Source organism: Zonotrichia albicollis, chromosome 4, assembly GCF_047830755.1.
Source record: "Zonotrichia albicollis isolate bZonAlb1 chromosome 4, bZonAlb1.hap1, whole genome shotgun sequence".
Lineage (NCBI taxonomy): Eukaryota > Metazoa > Chordata > Aves > Passeriformes > Passerellidae > Zonotrichia > Zonotrichia albicollis.
This window is the reverse complement of record NC_133822.1, coordinates 73,259,018-73,284,063: the sequence shown is the minus strand read 5'-3', so window position 1 is coordinate 73,284,063 and position 25,046 is coordinate 73,259,018. Positions and strand designations below refer to the sequence as shown.

General features: G+C 46.2%; 1 protein-coding gene across 9 annotated transcripts in view; it reads right to left on the bottom strand.

Annotated features, from left to right (window-relative positions):
• SOX5 (SRY-box transcription factor 5) overlaps positions 1 to 24,484 on the bottom strand; it is a 591,653-nt gene extending 567,169 nt beyond the window's left edge. For 3 of the 9 annotated variants that reach the window (XM_074540124.1, XM_074540133.1, XM_074540118.1), the window contains exon 1: positions 22,992 to 23,130. The gene's annotated coding sequence lies outside the window, so the exon portion shown is untranslated. Of the gene's footprint in view, positions 1 to 9,871; positions 9,891 to 22,595; positions 22,752 to 22,991; positions 23,132 to 24,033; positions 24,299 to 24,365 lie in introns of those variants that run through there. The other 6 variants (XM_026796865.2, XM_074540122.1, XM_074540120.1 and 3 more) reach the window with 6 other exon arrangements.
• Between the last annotated feature and the right edge of the window lie 562 nt (positions 24,485 to 25,046).

The following is a 25,046-nucleotide window of genomic DNA, read 5'->3' as shown; positions in this document are numbered from 1 at the left end:
GAAGAATGCTTGGAGAAATCACACATTATTTACATGCAGTATTATTTTATGGGGTTTGTCAAGGTGTTAATTGAAAGTTTTAATGAATGCTAATCATCTGTCATTTTCATTGGCAATCTCCTCTCTGCCATATGCTTAACTTTTACACCTGTACAGACTTTGCAATCAGTTCTTTTAAATTGTTTTACTTTCTCAGTGTAGTATATGTATTAATATTTAGGAAACAAGCCAGCTGCAACCAAGACTGCCATTGCCTGCAGTTTATTTACTACACGCAATGCCCTAAGTGGAACAGAGTAATACATTGTACTAGTGGCACCAGTTTGAAATATTTGTATTAATCAGTGTTTGTCTTAATCAAGGAGATGCTGGACTGACACCTGTGAAGACCAAAGTACCACAAGGCAGGGCAAGTACAGCACTCACAACATCTGCTTAAACCTCCCTATATATTTTCCTTCCTTTTGTCCCTTGCCTTTCACCCCACATCAAGGGTCAATTGATGCAAACCCCAACAGTCATGTCTCAGTTCTGCTCTTTTTCAGTAACATGGAGATTTGTTTCTGCAGAGATTGGGCTGAGGAAGCACAAGCACGCAAGTTATGAGTTCTATTTTTGACTGACTGCAAATATTCTGTGTGAACCAAGTCACCCTCAGCACACATGGCACACATTTAGAATGGACATACCTACCAGGCTCTTCAGCTTTTACCCTTTTCAACAGGGCTGTCATCCCCTCTCCTCACTAAAGGAGCCTGATCTTCAAAACAGGACTTTTCTCTTGTGCATTGTAATCAGCAGTGATTTAACAATAATATTTATCCTTGGGATTTAGTGTTAAAATAACAAAGAGATGAATGAACGCAGCTTTAAACTCATCTTTGCTTTTTCATCCATCACTACAAAACGGCCCAAGAACTGAAACAGCTCAGTGAGGTCGGAGCAGAGCCACTGCTGCAGAACTGGCAAAAGGGAGGAGATGGTGACCAGCAAATTGAGGTTTTTAAACTCAGAAACAGGTAACAGGCAGACCACTGTAGAGTACATCTTGCTAATTCCTCAGAAGGAGAAGCAGGAGAGGGGAAGGAACAGCCTGGCAAGGACTGCAAGCCCCAGCACGACTTCCAGCCTCACTAGCAAACACCAGGAAAGGGGTGGAGGAATTTTGGTGCAATTCCTGGGAGAGATTTGTATGCAAACAGAAAGTGTTACAGAAAAACAGCAGAGAAAATGGTTTCAGAACACGCTCACATCAGAGACCCAGAGATCTGAAGCAATAAAAGCCAGAATATTGACAATGCCTTGTCCCCTGGCAGGTGACAGGCCCTGCTGGCTGAGCATGGCTGGTTTCTGCAGCTCTGGTGGGGAAGGAAACAGGGAGGCAGAGAGGAGGTTCCCTGCCCTGCCCTCCTGATGATGCAGGCAAAGGCCAGAGGAAGGAGCAGATTCAGAGAGGAATACTCCTTTCACAGGCACAGCTCTTCAGAGCCTGTCAAAGTGCCTGAGCAATTCACAGCACAGAAATACGCGCAGATTTCTACCTCTTCTTCAATTAAATTTTGAGGAATTCAAATAAAACTTCGAGAAAATGATTCTTCAGCTGAAGTTACCTAAGCAACATGAACAGAAGTGTTACCTTCATTAAATGCAGCTCATCATGCTCAGCATCCCTGTGCTCCCAAACCCACTGTGTGGAGAACAGGGATGTGACAGACACTGTCTCAGTTCCTCCCTTTTGGATATCATGCACCCCTGAAGCACCACAAGGAGAAAGGATTTCTTTGTGGAAGGAACACACAACCTGAGAGTCCTCGTGGCCCCTTCTGATGGTGTTTTCTAGGGTTACAAACACCCACGAACTTTTCCTGTTGTCTTGGAATACCTTAAAGCCTCAATGCTTGTTATCAGATGAAAATCTCAGTTTCTTTTTTAAAAGTGCTGAATTTTACTGATGAGAGTAAAAGAGCCTGAACTATAAAGACTGAGAGCTAGGGCTGATAAAGAGGAAACCAGAATCTGTTTCTTTTAAAACCCCATGACGCATTACAGTTCTGGCTGTCTAACACTAGGGATGGACAGAAATGTTATGCAGATGATTGTGGACAAAGGACAAAAAGAGCACCAAGAGAACAAAGTGCACAACAACCTCAGTTAACTGCAAAGTCTGGATTTCCTGGGATGAACCAAATGAGAAGTAAAATCCTACAACCTTTCCAAGTGTAAAATGGAATAACAGTCCAGCAGGTAATCCAGGGAAACACTTTAAAACCTACCCATTCAAACTACTGCTTCTATATTATAATTAATAATAATGGCAACCCAGTACCTGGGAAGCCTTGAATTGAAACCTGGTGTAGAGGTGCTCTTTTAGGGCAGGTTCTACCATGGAGTTACAGAAATTTATTCTCTTTCCATCTCTTGTGAGTCCAGCTCATGTACAGCACTCATTTTCTAGGTACCCTAGTGCCTATTTATACAGCAGCTCATGAACAAAAACTGTTTAAAATCAGTTAGAAAAATAAAGATACCTATTCCAAGCATTAAATAAAACTGCTAGGAACTTGCTAGAAATTTTGCTAAACAATGGAAAGCAAGTTCTTTATTTTTCACATCGCAAGCCTAATAAAACCCCTGTTCTTGCACTGCAAATTTCACAGTAAGAATGGAGATTGCTGAAAAGAAAAACAGATGGAGCAGAACTGCTGAATGCTCTGGAAATCCCAAGGCTGTGCACACAGCACTGGGGCCTGAACTGGGATGGACCAAAGGGCACATCCTACTCACTTTCCAGAGCAGCTTCCAGAGCACCAGAAGTGGAAATGAATTTGCATTTGCTCAAATGTAAATGATATTCATGAGAATAAAAGGAAATCTCAGAAGTTAGGCTTAAATATAGCATATTCATGAATCTGAAAGGGGTGTTTAGATGTCTTGATTTTCTTGAGCTTTGTTTATATTCCTATTCTGCTGATTTGTAGTGGCAAAAATATGTTCTCACTGGTCCCAAGTGTTGATGTCCAAGCAGTGCATCAGATCCATGTGGCAGAGACCAAGCTAACAACCTCTAATGCATTTATTTATTTATTTAGGGGTTTATTTTGGAGCTTTTAGGGTGCAGCAAGTAGAAAAGGGTACAGCAGAAAAGTGTCAGAGCTGCAGCAAGAGCTGGGGAGGAGAGGGAATGTGGGAGGGCAATGAAGGAAAGCTCAGGATTCAAGGAAGATAAAATAAGGAAATCTTCCAGCACAAACCTGGATCACAGCCTTCCTTTGCTGCCCCTGTATGCAGCAGCCAAGAGGGAAAGGTAGTTCTGCTCCACAGGACATAAATGACCTGGCAATGCATCCAGGAACATTTGCTCTCACAGATTATTTCCCCTCCACAATGATTACTCTTACTTCACATTATTACACTCAACGCACACAGAGAAGAGTGCCCCACTCCGTCACATCTTACCTAAAAGAAACAATAAATACTTTGTTTCTATGCATCAGATTTAAAAATCATGGACTGTTACTCTTAATATGTAAGCAAAAGAAATTAAATATGTAAGCAAAAGAAACAAGTCACAGCAATGGCATGCTGCAAAACACATGTATTTACAAAATCTACAATTCTCAATTCACTTATTAAAAAAGCCTCATGAAAAACTGGTCCTCTCTCTTGAACAGAAAGGCAGCAAAATGTTTGTATTTTAGGTGTTACTCTAAGAGCTCAAGAGACAGTTCTGGACCAAAGGAGAGCATGTTCCCACTTTGCCTGGGCCACAGCAGAACCCTTGCTAACTCTCTGCTGTACCCTCAGGGCATGCTGCGTGCATGCTGCCTAAAGGTAGCTTTGAAGACACAGTGGAAAAAAAAAGTAAATATAAATAATCTTAGGATTTTAAATTCATTTTATACCAACTGTTTTCCTCCAGACTGTACTTGGCCAAAACATTCTCCTGTGTTAAAGTCTATGATGGGAAAAAAACCATTTCAATCTTATGTGCTATCAAGACTTTCTGAAGTGTGTTTTGATAAGCACTGGCTTTTAATCAAGGATTGCAACATCAGCAGAGAACTTGACGTAGCAAGTCACTCATGTCCTTGGGGTATACAGTCTATATTTCGTATATTTAGTCTCAAGACACCTCTGCAGCCCAGTGTGAGCCAGGCCCTGAGACAAGGACATCACCCAAAAGCTTTTCTGTAACCTGCACAGCTCCCTGAGAACGCAATGGGTGAAAGGCTGACATCAGCCCATCCTCCTGAACACACACAAGGGCAGCACCCCAGTGATCTGCACAGGACGCCACAGGAGCCTGCATTTGGCCCATCTGGTGCTCTCATATGCAAGCTCCAGCTGGAAATATTGCGCTAGAAACATTACCATGGGCCCCAAAATGAAGACACATCACAAAAGCAATCCCTTAACCAATTCTGCATGAGGAGGATAATCCTCATACTCCCCTGTCCTCCCCCTAGTGCAGCTTGGGCCCCAGAGAAATCCCATTTTCTTGCAGGAGCAGCATTCCCACCAGGAATACTGTCTGCTGGCAGGGGCAGGGTGCTGCAGGAGTAAATCCAGACAGACAGCTCCCACAGAGGAATTTAGGGAGCACCACATCCCATGGGGAAACCAAGGCAGAGGTGTACAAGGAACATGTCTGGGCCACTCTGTGGATCAGCGCAAAGCCGAGATCAGACCCATCACCATGATGTACTGGCAGCTGAGAAAAAGAAAATAGAGGAGCTTCAATGCTTGAGATGACAGCAAGAGAATTAATTTTCTGATGTGGTGTTTTGTTGATTCTTTCGTCTTGTCATGTACAGCAGAAATAATGTTCATAGGATTAGAGTAAACTCACAGCAAAAGGCTCTTATGATTATTAAGCATCTCAGCTTCAATTTGATGTTTTATCACCTGCCAACCTTGCACATCAAAAATGATTTTTGTGTGTATTTGAAATACAAAATTTACAAAATATCAGCCCAGATTTTAAAACACTTCTTAAACACGTTCGAAAAGTAAGTTTAAAATGTCACTGAAGCTACAAAGAGGAAAAAGCTGTCCATTGCTCTTATGCAATAATTAATTTTCATAAGAGTCCTTATTATGCATTAGTTTTTATAGAGCAACAAAACATAACTGCATGCTATTGTTTAAACATTTGCTGCATGTGCCAGAAGAGTAAAGGCTGGAAATAAGTGTAAAGGATAATACACCAAACGTAGCTAAATGTATTTTATATTATGGATCCATAATACAGAATGCAAATGATTCTGACTAAGCATTCACAGGAGACAGTCTTTAGGGTGCATGCTGTGAATGTATATTATGAATAATGCATAAAACTTGGCTAAATCTTAATGAGTCCATTGACATCCTATGGGGTCCACAGGAGCCTCAGATCCCAAAGCATGGCAGTGGCACAGTGCTCTCCTCCCCCACTTCATTTAAAAAATACTTGCTTAAAACAAAGGAAATTAAAACACAAAAGAAAAAGCCCTTAGCTGTGATTTAACTCCCATATGATGGCAAATGCAGAGTCACAAACTCTGGCTTCCTTCACTCTGCTGTGCCTCCACATTCCACATTGAATCAGGGCACTGAATGGCCCTTCTGCAGGGCTGCATCAGGTGTGGGACATAAGTTACTCCTAATTCCCAAATTCATGCACTCAAGGGCTTCTCCACACACAAAAGAAAGAGGATAAAAGCACCCCTATTATATTTTTTCTCCATTCTCCTTCCCTAATTCCCAGATTCCTTAAGCCAAATAATCCATGAAGAAGGCGATAGCAAGAACTATGGGGGAAAAAACCATCCCATTTACTAGTTATAGTAAATGGGATGCTACTGCAAAAAAATCAAGTTCGCATGCTGAAGGACATTAGCAATGGCTGCAGTCAAGAGGACAAAGAACTTGACCAAGAGAAGCTATTTACAGTTTCTAAGTACAAAACCACAGTAAGACAGAAATCTCCACCTCCCGAGTGAAACCGTAAGGTTGTGCCATTCACTCTGAGTGGATGAGTATACCATATTCTGTAGGGGAAAAAACCTTGGCATCAAGCCCCGGTTCCACTCAGAAGTGTGAAGATAGTTTTTGTGTGTCATGTGCTTGGAAATAAATGAGTGGATTTTTCCTATAGCACAAATACAAAGAAAAATAACTGATTAAGCTCGTGTTTATTTAGGGTTACGAGCCCTCAAATTGGTTGGAATAGTAATTAATTAATACTTGCAAAACCCACGAGTGATGGTTAAGTCTGTACGTCCTTAAACACAAAAAAAACAAGGAGAAAAAGGTCAAGAGCCTTCCCCAGCAGAGCAGAGTGGGACTGTGCTCGAGCTCTCTGCCCTGCCCACACTCACCCTGCTCTCGGGCGGGCCAACACTGCCCTCCCTCCTCAAGGACCACTTGGGTGCCCAGCCAGGCAGCCTGGGCATGGCCAACACAGAAATACCTGTGCAGGGCCCAAACTGGTGGAATAGAGGCCACCCTTGGCTCTGCCCTCCCATGGCACTGAAGGCAGCTCACACACACATGCACCCCAAACTGAGCAGGAGTCTTTGTTCTCTCCCTCATGCCCAGTCAGACCCCAGGTGTCCACACTCACAGGGGCCAGCAGACCAATGGAGCACTTTTCACCCCTCCAAATTTCAGCATCAGAACCTGCCAGACTACAGAAACAAGAACCCTTGTTACAGCTAGAGCAATAAGGACCACTCACAGAATCACCAAGTTGGAAGAGACCTTCAAGATCATCAACTCCAGGCCAGCCCCAACACCTCAACTGAACCCTGGCACCCAGTGCCACATCCAGGCTTTGTTAAACACACCCAGGGATGGGGACTCCAGCACCCCCCTGGCAGGCCACTGCCACAGCTGAGACAGCCACAATACACAGAATATCCCCACACAATTTCAGAAAGCTTCAACTCAAACAGGGTAACACCTTACCTCCTCAGAAGGCTTCAGGCTTCTGCCCACACACAGCAACACCATTGCAGTTTGGAAAGCCTCCCTGTCCCTCAGGCCAGGCTTTTGTGCCCTGCTGCTGATGCCCTGCACCTGTGTGCCCTCTGTGCCCTCGTTACTGTTAATGCTGCTCACCTGTGGGCACAGCTGGGGCCCATTGGGGATGATGGGGCACAGCCCACCCCAATCACCCCTAATCCTGTGCCCAGAGACCATTCCAGAACTTTCTCACCCTTTGTGTAAAAAACTTTTTTCTAATGCCCAATGGAAAATCAATACCAAGGAGAGAGAAACTATCCGGGTGTTCAGCAAGCATTTTTGAACACACACACACAAAAAATGTGCTTAATCCAGCTTTTGTTTTCCTTGTTCCAACTTGTTACAACAACAACAAAATATTCAAACGTGATTTCTTTTACATGAAAGCATTCAACAGAAAGATCCTGGAGGAAAGTAAGTGATGGAAAGAGTTCCACTGGATCTGCAGCAGAATCTGGCATTCAACATGCACGGAGAGAGCAGGGACACACCTGTGCTGATCTCTGAGTATAGCTGCCTCTGTATTTAAGCATGAATACACAATCTCATTTTACACCATAACCATACCCTTTTCTTTTGATAGCAGGTGAATTTTTGTGCATTTATAAAATGAACCCAACTTCTTGTGAAGATGTAAATTTGGCCCTGATACAAAAACACATATTTACACACACACAGAGATATATTCTAACCAAAAGCAAGGGCCAGACTTTCACAAGAACAATACTCTCAAAGCATTTTACCTTTGCAACCCATCCTGCTACTATTTCTACTTGCTGCTACAGATATCAGCAATTGTTTCCTCGCCTCCTCACCCCTCCTGGACACCAGGGGAATAACAGAGAAGGAGTCTCCTGGTAGCACTTTCATTCCCAGCAGGAAGCTCAAGCGTTTGTGATATCCATTTTGATACAAAACCTAAATTAGGCCTCTGGAAATAGGTAATGCATAAAAAGAAGCATTTTTGTGCCACAAGATTATTATTATAGGTTACTGTTAACCCTTGGGAGATGGAGGTGAGTCCTGCAGCTCCCCACTGGGCTGAATATTTGCTGAGAAATCACAAGCACTACCTAAGCAGATATTTCAGGTGTGCTTCATGCTAAACAGAATGATCCTGTTGACCCATCATATTCTGATAGCCAGTTTGAGAGCAAAGCATTGTGAGTTAAACAAAAAGGATCAGCACAGCATGCACATGCAGCAATTCTCCTGTGCAAAGAGAAGATTTTAAAGGGGCTGGATGCAAGGACAACTGTGGAATTGCAAATGCAGAGTTCAAACAAACAAAAAAATACCATATTTGGGAGCTGCCCAAAACTCTTTTTGCCTCTTGGCTCCCTAAAATTCTTCCTTATGGCAAAGTTTCACAATCTAGTGAGAAGAACCACATCATTCAAAAAGGAAAATATAAATCCAAACCTTTAAGTGTTTTGTAGTGTTCAAGTTTCAAATCACTGCAGATTAACGTTTCAGGGCTGGAAGTCTGTGTGATTTATCCCACCTTCACAACTGCAAATCATAAAGCTGTACAAATCATAAATTAACTTTTTTCCTTCAGAACCAGCATCATGCCTGAAGTTTGGAGAAGTGGTCAATAATTTGGATTCAGTGAGCCAGGCTATTCTGCACTAAAGCTGCAGCACCTCCTGTTGTGATACAAGTTGGCCCAGCATTGCTCATTGCTTGACTTAGTCCCATAGCAAAATGAGCCACACAGGAAACTCAGTTTGTACCTGCCTCCACAGTTAATTCAAGTTCAGCTTCTCCTGAGCATTCCTCTTTCCTTCAGACTTCAAAGGGCTATAAACTGTGATCTTAAACACACAACCAACTGTGTGTCAGTCAGTTTTCACTAAATATAAATAAATATTTCAGTAAACTGCGGTTGCTACTTGTTAAGCCTGGGAAAAATGGAGCCTTGCAGTAGCCTGGAAGACAAATTGGATCTCAGAGCCTCACACATCCTTCCATTTAAATCCCTGTGCCTTGTATACCTGCAGGAATAACACGGGAGAAGCATTCCAATAACTTCATGTAGTAGCAAGGCAGGCTGCTGCTCTCCTAGTAAATTTAAGCTTTATAGCTCCTTCACTGCAAAAGCCACATTCCCAGCTATTCCTGCACACTGAAGGGGCAGTCCTGTGCAAGCAGTGCTATTTCACAGACCTTTCTGACTATTGCACTGGCGACCAGAGCACACAAATCTCTGCACCCCTGCGTGGGTAAGCATTCATAAAAACATCCTCCCAATCAACAGAACAGTTCACATGAGCTACAGCTCACCACGAGGAACAACGACTCTCTGTTTGGCCTGGAGATTTTCCTACAGCCATGGAAAGGCACAGGGAGGAAGCCAGAAGTCCTAGCAGCTCCTTTTGCACTCCACCATGAGGTTTGGCATGGCTTTTCCTAGACAGCCCTCTCTGCTCTAGCAGCTCTGACATCTGCACATTGCATTTGCCCTGTTGTGCAAGCAGGGCTATTTCCTCAGAGATAAACAGAGATCACCAAGCTCATGATGCCTGACACAAACAGAGCTCAGACCCAGGCTTCCTTGGGCAGCCCAGACCCATCCTTTTCACTCGCAAATGTAAAGCAAACTTGGCAAGACCCAAAGGGGAAAAGAAGGAAATGCTCTTCATAAAGAAATGGGAAGGGAAAATCTCCCTCCCTCTCGCAGGGCACGCTTTTCTGAGCAGCTGTTTGAATCATCCCTGCTCACAGACAGTCCCACTCCTTCAGCAGTGGAAAAGCAATACAAGGGTCCTGACATTCGATCCCCCAAACATTCTGTCATTTCACAGAGCAGGCTCCTCCCGGGCTCTCAGACAGAAGTTTGCCCAAATGCCTTTAAAGTACATACCTGATTCTGCCTTTGTCTGCTGTGCTCCCTGTGCAGCTGCATTTCCAGGAAAATGCTCCTGTGCCCCCTTTCCCCGTGGTTCCCACAGCCTGCTCAGGGCTGGATTCTCTGCTGGCGCTCGGCAGTCACGCTTCTTCCTCAGCTGATGCTTCCCTTCATTTATTCTGAAGTTTCCAATGTAAAACAAACAGGAACACCACCTTTCTGAAATTACTGCTATCCCACTGTCCTCCAATGCAACATTAACAAGAGGCAATATTCTCCAAAGCTATGAAGCATATACTGCCCTAAATTACATTGCAGTTGCTGCCCTGAGCTTACACATTTTTGAATAGGAAGGCTCCCAGGGATCTCTCTCTCTGTTCTGACTGCATTTACTGCTTTAAAATATTTTTAACCCAGACACTGAAGTGCCAGCCTAGCAGCCCTTCATGCTAATCCTAGCCTGGGTGGCTGTTCTTAAGGGAAAGCATTCAAAAATTGTAGCAGTGCATCAACTTTGACCCTTTTCATTTAAAACATGAGACTTCTTTTTTTTTCAGGGAAAAAAAATTAGATTCCAGAGGGAATCACTGAACTCTGACCTGCTTAAAATTAGTTTTGTTTTAGTGCCTGTGTGGTGACTCAACAGGCCAATTTTCCAGACACTTAAGACTTCTCTGCTCCTGAAGATTCCAGTTCAAGTCCTGGACTCATTGCCTGGGGTCGGATCAGAACACTTTGTTCCAGGGCTCCAAGCAGTGAATTCCCAGATCCCCATACCCTTGCCAGATGCTGGCATGCTTGGTAATAAGTAGGGCTGCAACCAAGCTAATTATATATTTTTTTTTTTAAATCTGTGAAGAGTTTTGCTTGCAATACATATGTTAGACCAAAAGAATTTCCCTGCAAAATTCGGCAGTCGAGAAATGTTTACATGGCTCTGATAAACATTTCATGATAAGCTGGATTCTTTTGGGGGGGAGGGGGAAGATGTGTACTTTGGTCTTAACAGTGCAGCAAATAATTCTCAAATGGCTCTGGCTGAGTGTATCCATCTCACGGGGAATAACTGATTTAATTTTTTTTTTTAATCTGTCACAGGCATTACAAACACCAAATGAGTCACCATAGACTCCTATGCTGCAAAAAATAGCACCACAACACTTCATTTGCTCTTCAACAGGACTTCAAATGTAGTGCCTGGTATCAAAATGTCTTGTCAGTTAACAAATTAAAAAATCCCAGGAAATGAGACCCCAAAACAATCCCTGAAAAAATTACTTCCTGCAGAAGTTTAACACCATCCAGCACAGCAAAACTCATCTAGCAGCAGTAATTTTCCTCAATATCAACAGAATTTTTCAGTTGAATCTCACCATTCTCTAGCACAAACTTTCTATCTTTCACCAAAGGATCCCAAATACCAAAAAATACCAAATACCCAAATACCAAACAGCCTCAGAAGTCTCCTGTAAAGCGAGCGAGCACTATTACCCCCATTTGTAAGTCCAGAGGAATTAAAGCAAAAAAGATACTGACAAACTTTGGCCATGAGGCAAGAAGAGGCAGCCCCAGAGCCAGAACCTGGGTGCTGGTCCACATTAAATGGCATCTGTTCCATTTCCATCCCTGTTTCACAGCCATCATGGGAAGCAAAGCGATGCCAACGCCTGTAATCACTTATTTGACAGCTGCTAACCCAAAGAACACGAAGGCAATTTATACACCGTGCCCTAATCTGCCTGCATTTGATCATGGATGAGCACAGCTCCAGTGCAATTCTGGTTTTCCAAGTAAGAATGTTGCTTTCTTCCTTTTTGGGAAAGCAAGCGAGGCACTAAAAGACAGAGTTTTAACACACAGTCATCAATATGCTCCTCTTACAAATACAAATGTAAAACAGTAATAACACAAACAGTGATGCACTCTGTGCTGCATCAACAGCACCACTGTCTCCTGCTCAGAAACCCTCCTTCAGCCTAGCAAGGCACTCCCAGGGCACACAGGACTGGCCTGTCACCCCAGGTGACACCATCAGGCCAGCCAAAGGGAAGGGAAATTCTGTGACAACACACAGGGACTCTGGGTTGGGAGCATCCTCCACATATCTAACCTCAAGATCTGCCTGGTTATCACAGGATAATCACAGGGGATAACAGGACCTTAAAAATATACTCAGTGAGGGTAAAAGTTCTGAAGCCAAGCTGCTGAGCCATGGCCAACAGCAATGGCAAATGTAAAGAAGTAATTCATGTATGGTGGTCAGATGGCCAGGTCGTGGTTTCTCTGCCTGAGAGGATCTCCCAAAGAACCTCCCAAAGGTCCTCCCAAAGAGGAGCTCCCACCCAGTGTCCCCACCAGGGAACCCAGGCTCACAAATCCCACCAAGGAACCCAGGAACAAAAATCCCACCAAGGAACCCAGGAACACAAATCCCACCGAGGAACCCAGGAACACAAATTCCCACAAAGGAACCCAGGAACAAAAATCCCCACTGAGGAACCCAGGAACACAAATCCCACCAAGGAACCCAGGAACACAAATCCCCACTGAGGAACCCAGGCTCACAAATCCCCACAAAGGAACCCAGGAACAAAAATCCCCACTGAGGAACCCAGGAACACAAATCCCACCAAGGAAATCAGGAACACAAATCCCCACTGAGGAACCCAGGCTCACAAATTCCCACTGAGGAACCCAGGAACACAAATCCCCACCATGGCTCCTCCAAGGAGAGCTGTCACCCATGCAATCAATGTGAGCTAACTAGGTTATTCATCACCTGCAAAAAATCCCTGCTGCTCAGAGTTTTTTGGATACAATGGTGAAGTGAAGAAGGCTTTCTTCACCGCCCACGCAGCCTGGGCTCAACTCTGCAAAACAAATTTGAGCCGCAGTCAGACTCAATGTCAGACTTTTGCCAGCTGAGCTCCCTCTCACTTCCTCAGTTTCAGGTCATCTGAATACCTTGACAACCTGTGAGGATAAATCAAGCACAGAAGGTGTTTAGGAACTAAACACACATGTCAGGTGTTTCTACAAAACCTACACAAAGTTATATCGAAGCAGCCCAAATTCAAAATCCTTAACAAATATATCACACATTTTGGAAACGGTGGGCAGGGACTTGAAACACAGCCTCACTGGTTATAAAAAATGAAAGGAGACAGAGTAAAGCTGGGAGGAAAGCAGGAGAGAATGCACATTTTTTGCTCTGGAGGATGGAGCAGTTGCATGAAGCTTATTTTCACTGGGGTAGACTCTTTGAACAACACTAATCTAAAAGCATATTAAAAAGCACATTAATACATGGGATCTGTGGATCTCCATGCCAGGGACTGCTGGGGCTCCCTGGTCAGGCCTCCTGCCTGATGGAAGGACCTCACTCAGCAATTCCCTCTAACATCTGGTACAGCCAAAACCAGGGCCCAGGCACAGACCCTGCTGGTGCTCATCCTGCATGGAGAGCAAGAAAAACTGAAATAGAAACTGAATATTCCCACTTCCCTCAGCCATACCAGCTTGGCACCAACGTGCCCACAGGCCAGTGAAGAGAGCCATGGCCGCAGCCTGGCTGTGTCACCAGACCCATCCCACTGCATGGTACAGAAAACCAATCGTGTCACTGATGGTTTGTAAGGAATTATTTACTCAAAGATCAAAGGTCTTCCTCAGCACCAGTAAAATGAAAGCTCCCCTTCAGCTAAGGGCTGAAGGTTTTGCCCAATTTCAAGCCCCAGAGGAGACCTGCTGGGCACTTTAGTGGGGCTGAAGCGCTCAGAGCCCGGCTGGGAGCCACGTCAGGGCACAATCCCCGCCCAGCCACTCCAAACGCATCCAAGGCTCGCGCTTTGCTTCTGGAAACTTTGTTCTCACTTTACATATAGTCAAAACCTGACAAGAGCTCACTGTCGGATTATGCAGGAAATCTGCAAGTTTCACCAAGGTGTGATCTTATGCTTTTTCACACATTATTGTATCATGCTGCGCCAGAACACTAACGTATGCACAGTTCTAAAATAACTCACATTATTACAGCCCAGCACGGCAAATGGCACCCAGAAGAGACTTGCTCCTCAGTGCCTTGCAAACTGATAAGGGGTCACCATTCCTTTCTTATGGGGAGGATTTAAAAAAAGAAAAAAGAAGAAAAAAAAAAAAGCAGAAACAATCCAAACCAAACTCAGCGTTTCAAAACCTTTTCCCCCATTTCTCTCTCTTTCAAATGAAACTGTCAATTTTCAGATTTGTCTTTGGTCATGTCAGGGTGGGAAAATGGGATTTAATAACATTTAACTGACTTGCTATCAAGAAGGAAACATATTTTTCTTCTTTCAAATTTGAAACCGACACTTTCTCTTTTTTTTTTTTCTGTTGGCCTACTTTCTTTTAAGTTGCTTTTCAATTATTTATGAAAATGCAATAATGCATTACTTTGCTGTGCAAATGTTTAGAAGAAGGAGATAGTGTCTTTCAAGTGAAAAAGCCCCATCCCTGGCCGTGCAGAGGTTTGTTTAGAAGCGCGTTGCAGGTGACACTTTATTAAAAACAATATGCTTTCATTTGCGTCCCGACACACATCCCCACTTTCTTTACACTCAATACAAAGAGGCCCACAGCTCCTCCACAGAAACACCCCACTCATTGCTCTCCTGAGCTGGAGCTGTGACAAACAAAAGCTCAGCACGGGAAGCTGTACAAGGGGCTGAGCCAAAGCCTATCAGGGCACTGAAAAGACTCCACGCTTTCTGAACAGCCTAAGAAGGCAAAACCCTGTCCTGCTAAATAAAGGAAACCAACAGCAAAACACTCAATGGTTCAGTGAGATTTTTTTAAAGTTTTTTGCTACTTTTTTACTTGAAACAGCTGGATTTGGAAACAGCTGGATTTGGAAACAGAACATCACTGAACACCAACTGCAGAACTTCTTTCTGCACTTTTCGAAATCCCACATGGATGCACACTCAAGTGGCTAACCACAGGCTCACTACCTCCAGGTTTTAGCATCAATGGACTAAAACAAACAGCAAATTCTGCCTCTATGGCAACAGGTACAAAACCAGGCCCATAATGCTCAGATGTTCTTAACAAGAGTGTAACGCAAACTGAAATATAATCAGGGAAATACAACCTACCAAAAGCACTCTAACAAACCCTAAAACAGCCCTAAATAAACAACCTACCAAATCAACCCTAACAAACCCTAAACCAACCCTAAATAACTCTAAACAAATACAACCTACCAAATCAACCCTAGCAAACCCTAAACCAACCTTAAATAAAAACAACTCCAACAAAAACCAAAAAAACTCTAACAAACCCTAAAACAACCCTAAACAAACCTCCATCCTGAAGGTTTTCAAGCCTCAGCTGTACAAAACCATGACTGTCTCCATCTGGCACAGCAAGTGGCCACCCGTGATCCCACCTGGCCAACATCTCCAGTGATACAAAAGAAAATAAAACTGTAGAAGGACCTAGAGACCCCAAACTTTGCTAGTATTATTAAAAAATTAAAATGTCTTCAGTATCACTCCTTGGAGCTGGAATCCAGGTAAATCCTGGGGGAGCTGGAGGACACCTCTCACACCCACTTGTCACAGTCCCTGCAGCTTTTCTGAACAATGTTTAACACCACAGGTAACTTAGGAAATGAACATTTTTCTTTTCCCCTTTTTTAGAATGACTTAGGGCACCTAAATCACCCTGAAGGTCAGTGGGTCACTGTCTGCATGGTCTTAAAAATGCATAGCTGCATTGAAATCTCATTCATCTAACACCACACTTGTAAACTCATGTTTTGCTTAATTTACATGAATTTTTAAAGCTAAGGTTATACTTAAATATTGTTCTTAAACAGGGCCATAGAGCACACGTCTACAACTCATACTCAGGTGTTGAGATAAAAACAATTGCAGAAAACTGTACAGTTATACAAGTACATATTTCCCTTTTTCTTGCATGTAAAACCACAGATTTTAAAACTAAGCAAAGCAAGAAGAAAAATCTCGCGTTCTCAAAACCTTTTTCCTATTGTGCAACAGCATTTTTCTTCCATCTTGCCTCTTACAGCTACTTCTTTATGTTTGCATGCATGGCAGAGGAGCTTGGGTATGCAACTGCTGCTGCTATTCACACCACAGGACCCACGCCTTTACCTCCAATCCACTTTAAGTATTAAAATCTGTTGGTTTCTCCATTTTCTACCCCATTTCAGCTTGTTACCTCTCACTAGGAGCCCCTTTCTGTGCCAGCACAGTGCATGAGTTATTAAAAGAACAGTGGGACATCTGTGGAAGGTGCTAGAAGGTGCTTCCCTCCCCTCCAGGGCTCCTCGTGGAAACACAGGCACAGCTCTCATTCAGAGAGGTTCTCATTCTGCCTCACACAGGGTGAGACGCTGCTCTCATGGCATCCTGGGGCTGGGGTGGGAGGAAAGCACCACGTGGAGTGCCCAAGCATGGGTTTGAAATGTGTTGGAGGATCCCCTGCACACATTTTACTGAGAGAGCCTCAGAGGGCTGCAGAGCTGAGCCCCATATCCAGCACATCCCAGGGGATCACTGCACACCTTCCCTGAGATGCTCTCCTCCATCCTTCAGCTTCCAGAACTGCCAGCTGCCTTTCAGAAGCACCAAACTCACACACACACACACACATATTCATCAGCATTTACTCATTTGCAGCCTCTCATGAGAATTAATATTATTGCAGAACTTCCATCATCCTGTGCAAACTGCCACTTACCTACAGCAGCCCTGTTTGTGGGAATGCCTCATTACATATAATTTCAGGTTTCAATTGGAAGCTGTTTTGCAGAAGTGACAAGCACTTCTCTGTTTCTATCCCAGCCCTGTCTGTTCTGTCTGCAGGAGGCTCTAAAGGGATCTCAGCAACAAGTTCCATCAAGAACTCAGTGCTCACCCTACCTGTGCACGCACTGACTGAGTAATCTGTGTGTGACTCTCAAACCTGAATTGATTAATTATCCTGTATGTGTAAATCTAAACCACAGGGTGCTGAATGCAGCACAGAATCACACAAATCACCTCTTTGCTCCCAGTCCTCCTGTCCTGCTCCTGGAGGCTGCCTGCCCACAACTACAGACATCAAACCAACCTGCAGCACAGGAAAGAGCACACTGTCTCCTGCTGAACACGCTCTTCTTCCAGATTTGAATTTGTAAAGCAGAACATTGCATTAACACGTTCCCTTTTCCGTGACTTAATACACTTTTGATATATTTTGCATAGCTTCCTGGCAGGTGTGTTCCGTTTGTTGTTAAACAGAAGTGCAATGGACACATACACTGCATTTCTTGATATTATTTATGCCCTTGCCTATAACAACACAAGCAGCATGATCTTTGATGCCACAGCATGAGGGGGAAGCTCATCCCAGTGAAAAGCCAGCTGTGTGCTCCTGGATGCCACAGCACAGAGTGCCACAAGAGCTGCCTTTCCCTGGCTACCCCAGTGTCCCCAGGCTCCTTCCAGAGTCACTGGAGGAGGCTCCACCAGTGTGGGATTTGGTGCAATAACCACTGTCACAGAATAGGTACTTTCTCCGTTTCAGTAAGAAAATTCTTTAATACAGACGTGAGCACCTGGCTTTAATTCAATCTGCTCGAAAATCACTCGAAAACCATTCATTTTCTGTCATTTTCTAATTCTCTTCTCTAATGGCTTCTGAATCTTTTTCAGTGTAAACCTGGTCTATTAGGACTAATCTCCTGCTGGAAGGTCGGTTGGGACATTAAAATGCTGTTCCCAGCTAAGAAAAGCAACTCCTCTATTCCCTGACTAAAGGCACTGACTTAGCCATGTAATAGGTATTTTGCTTTCATTTAAAAAAAATGGATTGCAAAATTAACTTCTAGATCCTTATTAAGTAAATATTTAATTGGTTAGCTGAGGATCACAAGTGTGTCCCCCAGCTTTTTCATTACACTGAAAGCTTGCTCATACACAAGGATTTTATAGCAGTGTGAAAGGTAGACTCCATGGTCCTAGTTTAGAAATTGAACCAGTTTAATTAAATGTATCTTTAGACCGACTGCTACAAACCACAATATGGCACTCAGTTTAATTTAAAGCTGTTTTGTTCACTTACTCCCTGCAGAAATTGAAGATACTGAAAGCCATATTTAAATCTGTTCCAAAGCTTCTGAGCAGAGCAAGCTCAACTGAATTTTGTCCCCTCTCCACCAAAACATGGGCAAAGCAACTTAAAGGAGGAGGAGCTCAGCTAGGAGCTGGCAATTTCACCCTATGCCATCAGCTCTTTGCTGTCCTAGCCATCCTTCTAACCTGCTTAACCCAAAAGCCAGTGCTGAGAGCCTGGATTTAAATTAAATTAAATGAAACAACTAAGATCACTGCCACTAAGAGCAGTAGTAAGACCTTAAATACAATTTTAGTAACACTCCAGTTCTACCTTGCACATCCCACTAGGCTTGAACTGGCAAAGCCAAGTTCTGAGTACATGGGGCAAATCTAAGCCTGCTGAGTCAGACATGAGCATTCCTAAAACCTTTCAGACTCATTTCAGGTAAAACCTGGATTCCCTTTTTAGGCACCAGGAGACAATAATGAAAGTCACACCTCTACAAGATGAGGTCTCATTTGGCTCCTCTTCACTGAAACTCTGCTCCTTGCAGAAGCTACAAAATGTCATCAAATAGCATTGGCCACTGAGCCTGCTCAGTTTGTCTCACAAACCACAACAGATTGGTCTAAGTGTTCAGTGTCCTTTCTCAGACCAGTGCAGCATTAATACAGCATTAATTCCCATGTATTTTAACTGAAATCATTCAAAGGATCAAATACTATTACAAAAATATATCATTTAAATAGTGTGAGGATTTTTGCTTGAGATTTTGCAGGAGTGAAGAATACTATCCTTGTAAAATAACTCTGACCTGCACTTCTCAGGCAATTAATTTCCTTGTAATATAGACAAATACTTTATTCTTCAAACAATAATGACAGAATACACTTTAGCTTTGTCACCAGGATTTCTTTTTATTTAAAAGAACAACAGGAAATGGGAATGGGGGGAGGGGAAGAGTTCTATTAAAGGACAATTCACTGAAAGGTCTTTTAGCTGGCAATTGTCAGCACAGCTCAGGGCCAATGGATCAAATTTAACTCTCAAAAGTGCTGATGGTTGTATGAGTCTTCACAGTAGGGGCTGGCGCTCTGGGCCACTCAAGTTCAATTTTTGGTGTTACCACGGGATGGAGGAACTGGGATCTTGGTGAGCAAAGATTTGCTCCGTATTTGATGCACTGGGTAAAGTGGTATTCTTAAAATCACCAGCCTCCCAAGCAGCTAGTAAGCCAGCAGGAGGTTAGTAGGAAGAGAAAGTAATTGTCCTTTGTGCCTCTGAAAATAGCCAATATTAAAGGATCCTCTTATGTATTACCTGCGTTTCAATCTACACTTGCAGCTCAAAGGGAAAGAAAGAGGCTGGAGGAGACAGAAAATAAAGCTGTCAGAAATATTACAGGAGACCCTCCTCAGGCTGCCATGAAGTGTATGGTCTCCTCACCCAGAAACCTGCGCAGCCAGAGAGGATGAGTGCTCTGTAAACAATAAAGAACTCATTCAGACAATGCACTTTACATACACAGAGTGCTGTGCATGTCCCTGGGCATTCAGCACCAGCCTGAAGAGGCCAGAGACCTGGGCAAGGCACTGCAAGAGGGATCCTCAGACACTTATCCAGGATGGCCATGGTGCAGCCAGCACTGTGAGGACTCCACTGTACATAAATCACTGGAAATTCACTTTACATGCAGCCTTTGCTCTCCACACCGTGCCCAAAGCAGGGGGAGTGCAGCACAACCAGCAGCACAATGCTCTCATCCTGACCTGAATGTTGATACCTGTTAGCAACTTTCCCAAAACAAAGCAGGTCCGGCTGCTGATTTCCCTAGTCCTACTGTTTGGTCACAAACCTGCAAGGAAATTTACTTTGGGTCTGGGCACAACATGAAATAGAAAGAAAACACTCCAAAGCCCCCAGCACTTCAGTGCTGCAGGAAAGGAGCTCACTCTTGTTTCAAGCCTCAGTTCAAACCAAATTTGGGTCTGAACTTGACTATATACTGTATCCTAAGTGATTAACTGGACTGTATCTAATGTCTTAAAGATAAGAACAATTTAAGCAAAACAGATTGCAAAAAACCCCTGAACTTACAGCACAGCAGACTGAAAGGCTTTACAAGGGCCATTCCAGTGGGATGCAGTGCCCACTTCCTCACCAGCAAGATTCCCACTGCCTTCCGTACGAGAACAGCTCTGCCTGCTCAGGGAACATGTGAGGATCTTCATGTTGAAAACAGGAAAAAGAAAACTTCTGTGCTAATAGGAAAAAAATCCTTGCAATAATACTAATCTATTTATAATGGTCAAAAAACATGACAGCTTACAACAGCGTCAGAGCAGCGCTTTGGCAATATTTTAGCATACTGCTGTATTTTTAGAAGGACTGTTCATTTACTTTCTCCAAAATGCTGCAGAGTCCTTATTTTTCAACAAACGATCTGTGTTTTTTTGGTGTATCATTTGCCAACATCAGAGTGTTTTATCTCAGGGTAAGGAGGAAAAAGCAGAGCTCCTGCACACAGGCTGCTGTGCAGCAGCACCGCCGGGGATGCCAAATCCCAGCTCCTCCCTGCTCTGCGCAGGGAGAGCTCTGCCACTCACAAACCTCCCTGGAAGGCTCAGCAACACGAAACTGCTGGGTTTCCTCACCCTGAGCCTGGAGGAACTGCCCCACTGCAAACAGCAGGGCTGGCAGTTTAATGGTGTTGCTCAGCCTAAGTGGTTCTAGCGAGCAGCGTGCACGATAAGAGTGCAGGGAGATGTGTTTAAGCACTTTTATGTTTTCTCAGCACAGGGTGCTTTACCATTTCAAAATTCATCTGCAAGCTACCTCCAGTGAAAAACCGTCAAGTCTCACCTGGGCCTACAGGATTGTGACAACAGGATGGTCACAGTCCCTAAGAGTCTCTACAGCCGCAGCTCCAAGACCTACAGACAAAACCCACAGGCTCCCACTTTCTTTCTAAAAAGCACATACGAGCTTCCATAGCTTACAAAAACTTACACTAGGCTAAATTAAATACATGTGCACCCACATGTTAACTGAATTAACTTGAAGCCATCAATACGTCTCAAATGTCCATCTGTTTACACAAGCCACTTGCAGCTTTCAAGTCTTGTGCTCCTCATAGTGTAACTCTCAACCAAAACAGTCTAAGCGCAAGCAGAAAGCTCTGCTGTGAGATTTCCATGCATAATGACCATGTGTTTATTGGGTTTTCATGTTCAAATCATGTCAGAATAGACATGCTATCCATTTGCAAGATGCAACACATCGTGCCAGCCTCTCCCTCTTCAGCTGCAGAAGCCTTGTAAAACAATGCTGGCTCTAACCTGGACAGATATTATAGCTAAATTTAAAATATCTCCCTCTGCAATTCCAATGTGATAGCTGTAAACGGTACAGCTTCCAGGACAAAGAATTAATTTCTGAGGCAATAATGTATCTTCCAGATCTGGGAAGGATTAAGAGCAGCAGATACAAGTAGCAGTTTCCAGGTAAGTTTCAGGTGATAAAATACTTTGATGAAAATCTTTGTACTGGCTCTTTGTAAGAAAAACTTTGTACTAGCTCCTCATAAGAAGTCGCCTTTTAATCTGAGTGGCTCACTTCAGCAAGGCTGGGCACAGCTAGCTGGATTTAAACTGGGAGGATGAAAGCCAGCACACATTATCCTACAGTTCTACAGCTGGAATCAAACTTCCTTTCCTAATCTGAACTAAACTTAATATTTCACTCTTTGACAGAGATGGAGTGAAATGCAGCTCTGCTAAAAATAAGAAAAGAACCAAAAAACATTTTCTCTCTAATTTTAGGATGTTGCTGGCTTTCCTTTTAGAAGAGGTCAATGTTTCAGCAATGATAGCAAAAGCTACCTGTGCCAGCATGTGATAGCAGCCTCTCAGAGAAAACGGTTCTCATCAGACACCATCCTCCTGGACGTCCCTACTGTATTGCTGAAGATGATTGTGATGTTGAACGCCTACAAATCTCCCACGTGCCTATTTCGTTGGCCTGTTTTGTTTTTCAAAAAAAAAAAAAAAAGGAAAGAAAAAAAAAAAAAAAGCTCGAGGCCATTATTCATGAGCAGTAAGAAAACAAATCACTCTTAGACCTACTCCTCTTGCAGATTCCCACACTTATTACCCAAAATCCCACAGCTCTCTATTGGTTGTACCCTTGACCAAAGTACAGGGCTGAGGCAGCATGCCATCCCCTGGGAAAAGCCGATCACGTTCCTCCCGGCGAGCGGCTCCGGTTATTCTAGGATCGCAGTCGGGCTGGAATAAAGTCCCCGAACTTTTCAGAGAAGGCAGCGCTCGCTCCCAGCGCCAGCGCGGGGGACCCGCGGGGCCGAGCGGGGCCGCGCTCCGCACCCCGCCGGGGAAGTCGCTTCTTCCCCCTGACCCGCTTTCTTTTCGAGGGGAAAAGAGCCGACACGAGCGAACCGAGAGCCTTCGGCGCCCTTCCAAAGAGCCGCCCTCCTGCTCGGGCAGAAGCCAGGAAGGCGCTTTCCCGCAGAACCACGGAACGATGCTCACGCTGGTGCCCCCACCCCGGAGCCGGTGCGATGCCCGCCGTACCCCCCGCTCGTCCCCGGCAGCGGCGGCCGCCGCCGCTCGGCACTCACGCACGGAGAGGCAATTACAATAATTTAAAGCTTCCTGTCCGCCGGCTCCGCCGGGATCCCGCGGGCTGAGCCATGCCCGGGCAGGCAGGAGCAGCCGCTGCCCCGCCACACGCGCGGGCACCGCGGCCGCACCGCCCCCGCCCGCCCCCAGCCCGCAGCGGCGGAGCAGCAACGGCGGCAGCAGGAGGAGGAGGAGGAGGAGGAGGAAAGGGGGGGCGTGACAAGTTGTGCCAAACTTCGGGAGGTGTGCGAGCGGCCGGGAGGGAGCCGGCCGAGCTGGGCTGACAGCCGGCCCCGCCGCCTCCCCCGGCGGCGCCCACCCCGCCCGGCCCCGGAGCCCCCCGGGAGCCGCCGCGGCGAGGAACAAAGTTAAAACGGCGGCAGCCGCGCACCTACCCGCTGTCTGTCATGTCTCCTCCGGGCGCGGGGTGCTAAGTGAGACACTGGCGGGGTGGGGAGAGCCAGAGGTGCGGGGAGGGACCGGGAGATGGGTGTTTGGTGAGCTCTTCCTTTCTCTCCCCCCTTCTTCCCACCCCTTCCCCCTTCTCGCTCTCTGTCTCTCAAGGACGAGGTGAAATCCCTTGGCTGGTCATGAGGCGGCTTCAGAGACAAACAACACAATGCGAGTGCAAATAACAAAAGGGAAGAAAAAAAAAACAGAAAAGGAGAGGGAGAGGGAGACCGGGAACAATGGGGGAGGAGAGGCTCGCCGCGCCGCGCCTGGCCGCCGCCGGCACCCCGGCAGGCAGCAGGAGGAGGAGGCGGAGGAGGAAGGCGATACGGTGACAGCGGGGAGGGGGCTGCGCGGGGAGTCCCCCCGGCACGGCGGGGCTGCCTCACGCCATCCCCGACCTCCTCCCGCCGCGCACCGGGGCGGCCCTGCCTGGCGGCCCCCGGTAAGTGCCGCGCCCGCCGCCCCCGCGCTCGGCCATCGCCGCCAGCACCATCCTCATCCTCATCCTCGCCGGCCGCGCAGAGAGCGGGGGCGGGGCTGCCCGCCGCCACAGCCCGCGGTTCAAAGCGGCGGCGGCGGCGGCACCGAGCCCTCCCCGCCTGCCCCCCTGCTCCGCCCGGCAACTTCTCCGCCGAGCGGGGCTGCCGCGGCTCCCGGGCACACCGCTCCGAGTCCTGCCCGAGGAGCGCTCCCCCCTCCCGCCCTTTCGCTGAGAGTAAACACGCCGAGAGTTGCGTGGCCGTGGGCGTGCTGCGTGTCCGCCGGCACCTCCCGCACCGGCAGCCCGTGTCACCGCGCCGCGCTGCCGCACGGACACGCGGATGCCCGCTGCATCCCCTCTCCTCAGCTCCTGCTTCACTCCCGGCACCCCAGCCGGGCGCAGGAGCCCAGACAGAGGCAGAAGTTTGGGGTCCCTTCCCCTCCGCGAAGATGAGGAGGCGCGGCGCTCCAAGCCCACCGGTGTCCCCGCCGCCCCGGCGTTACCTCGGCGGGACCGCGGCTCCCGCGCTGCTGCAGCCCCAGGCTCGGGCAGCCCCCGCCGTGTCCCGGGTCCCCGCTCGGCTCTGCCCCGGCCCCGCGGGTCCCTCCTTGTCCCGCCGCCGCTCCCGGGCTGCCGGGGAGCCGGCCGGCCCTGCCGGGGCTCCTGCGTGGTGCGGGGGAGCTGCGCCGGCCCCGCCGCTCTGCCCGTGCCCAGCGCGGCGCTCGGAGCCCGGCCCGCAGCCCCGGGGCTGGAGCGTGGCGGACCCGCCGCTGATAAAGTCACGCTGTCGAGAACCGGGCTCGCCTCCCGCCCGCTCCCTCGCTTGTTTACTTACGGGGTCTTTTATTTTTAACGGAGCAGTTTGTACACGTGCTTTGCCGAAGCCGGCTGGACGGGGTTCGAGCCTGAGAGTGGGAAACGCAGAAATCTGCGCCCTGAGCCAAATTGCTCAAAGAAGAGCAAGTTCGGTTATTATTCATCTCCACGAGGGAAGTCTTATCTTCTACAAATATTTGATACTGGGACAAGTCCAATAATTAACAAGAACAATCAAACAATTTCACTGCCTTCTTGGGGATTTAAAAAGTCATCATCTGGAATTCATGAACATTACAACCTTTTTTTTTTCCCCGTGCTTGGATATGTTACTGTATATGATCTTTTCTCTCTGTGTGTGTGTCCCTAAGTGATTTTACCCTTTCATGTAAAAAGATGCAAACCATTAACAGCACAGATAATATTCACAACTGCTGATTCAGTGAGACTTCAGACCTCTCTGTAGGAGTGGTGAGAGAGGGTGGTAACTCTGACGGGAAAAGGAGAAAAAAAGAAAAGAGCTGGAGGAATGCTTCTTTCTTGGCTTCCTCCCTACCTCTGTAGCAGGAACTCCCACGGGAGTCCTGTGGGTGGGATGGGAGCAGGGCACATGGGAGCTTGGCCAGCTCTGTATGGGTGCAAGCACCAACTCCCCAGCCAGCCCTATAACTCCTCATAAGCAGAGGAAAAGCCAGGCTGG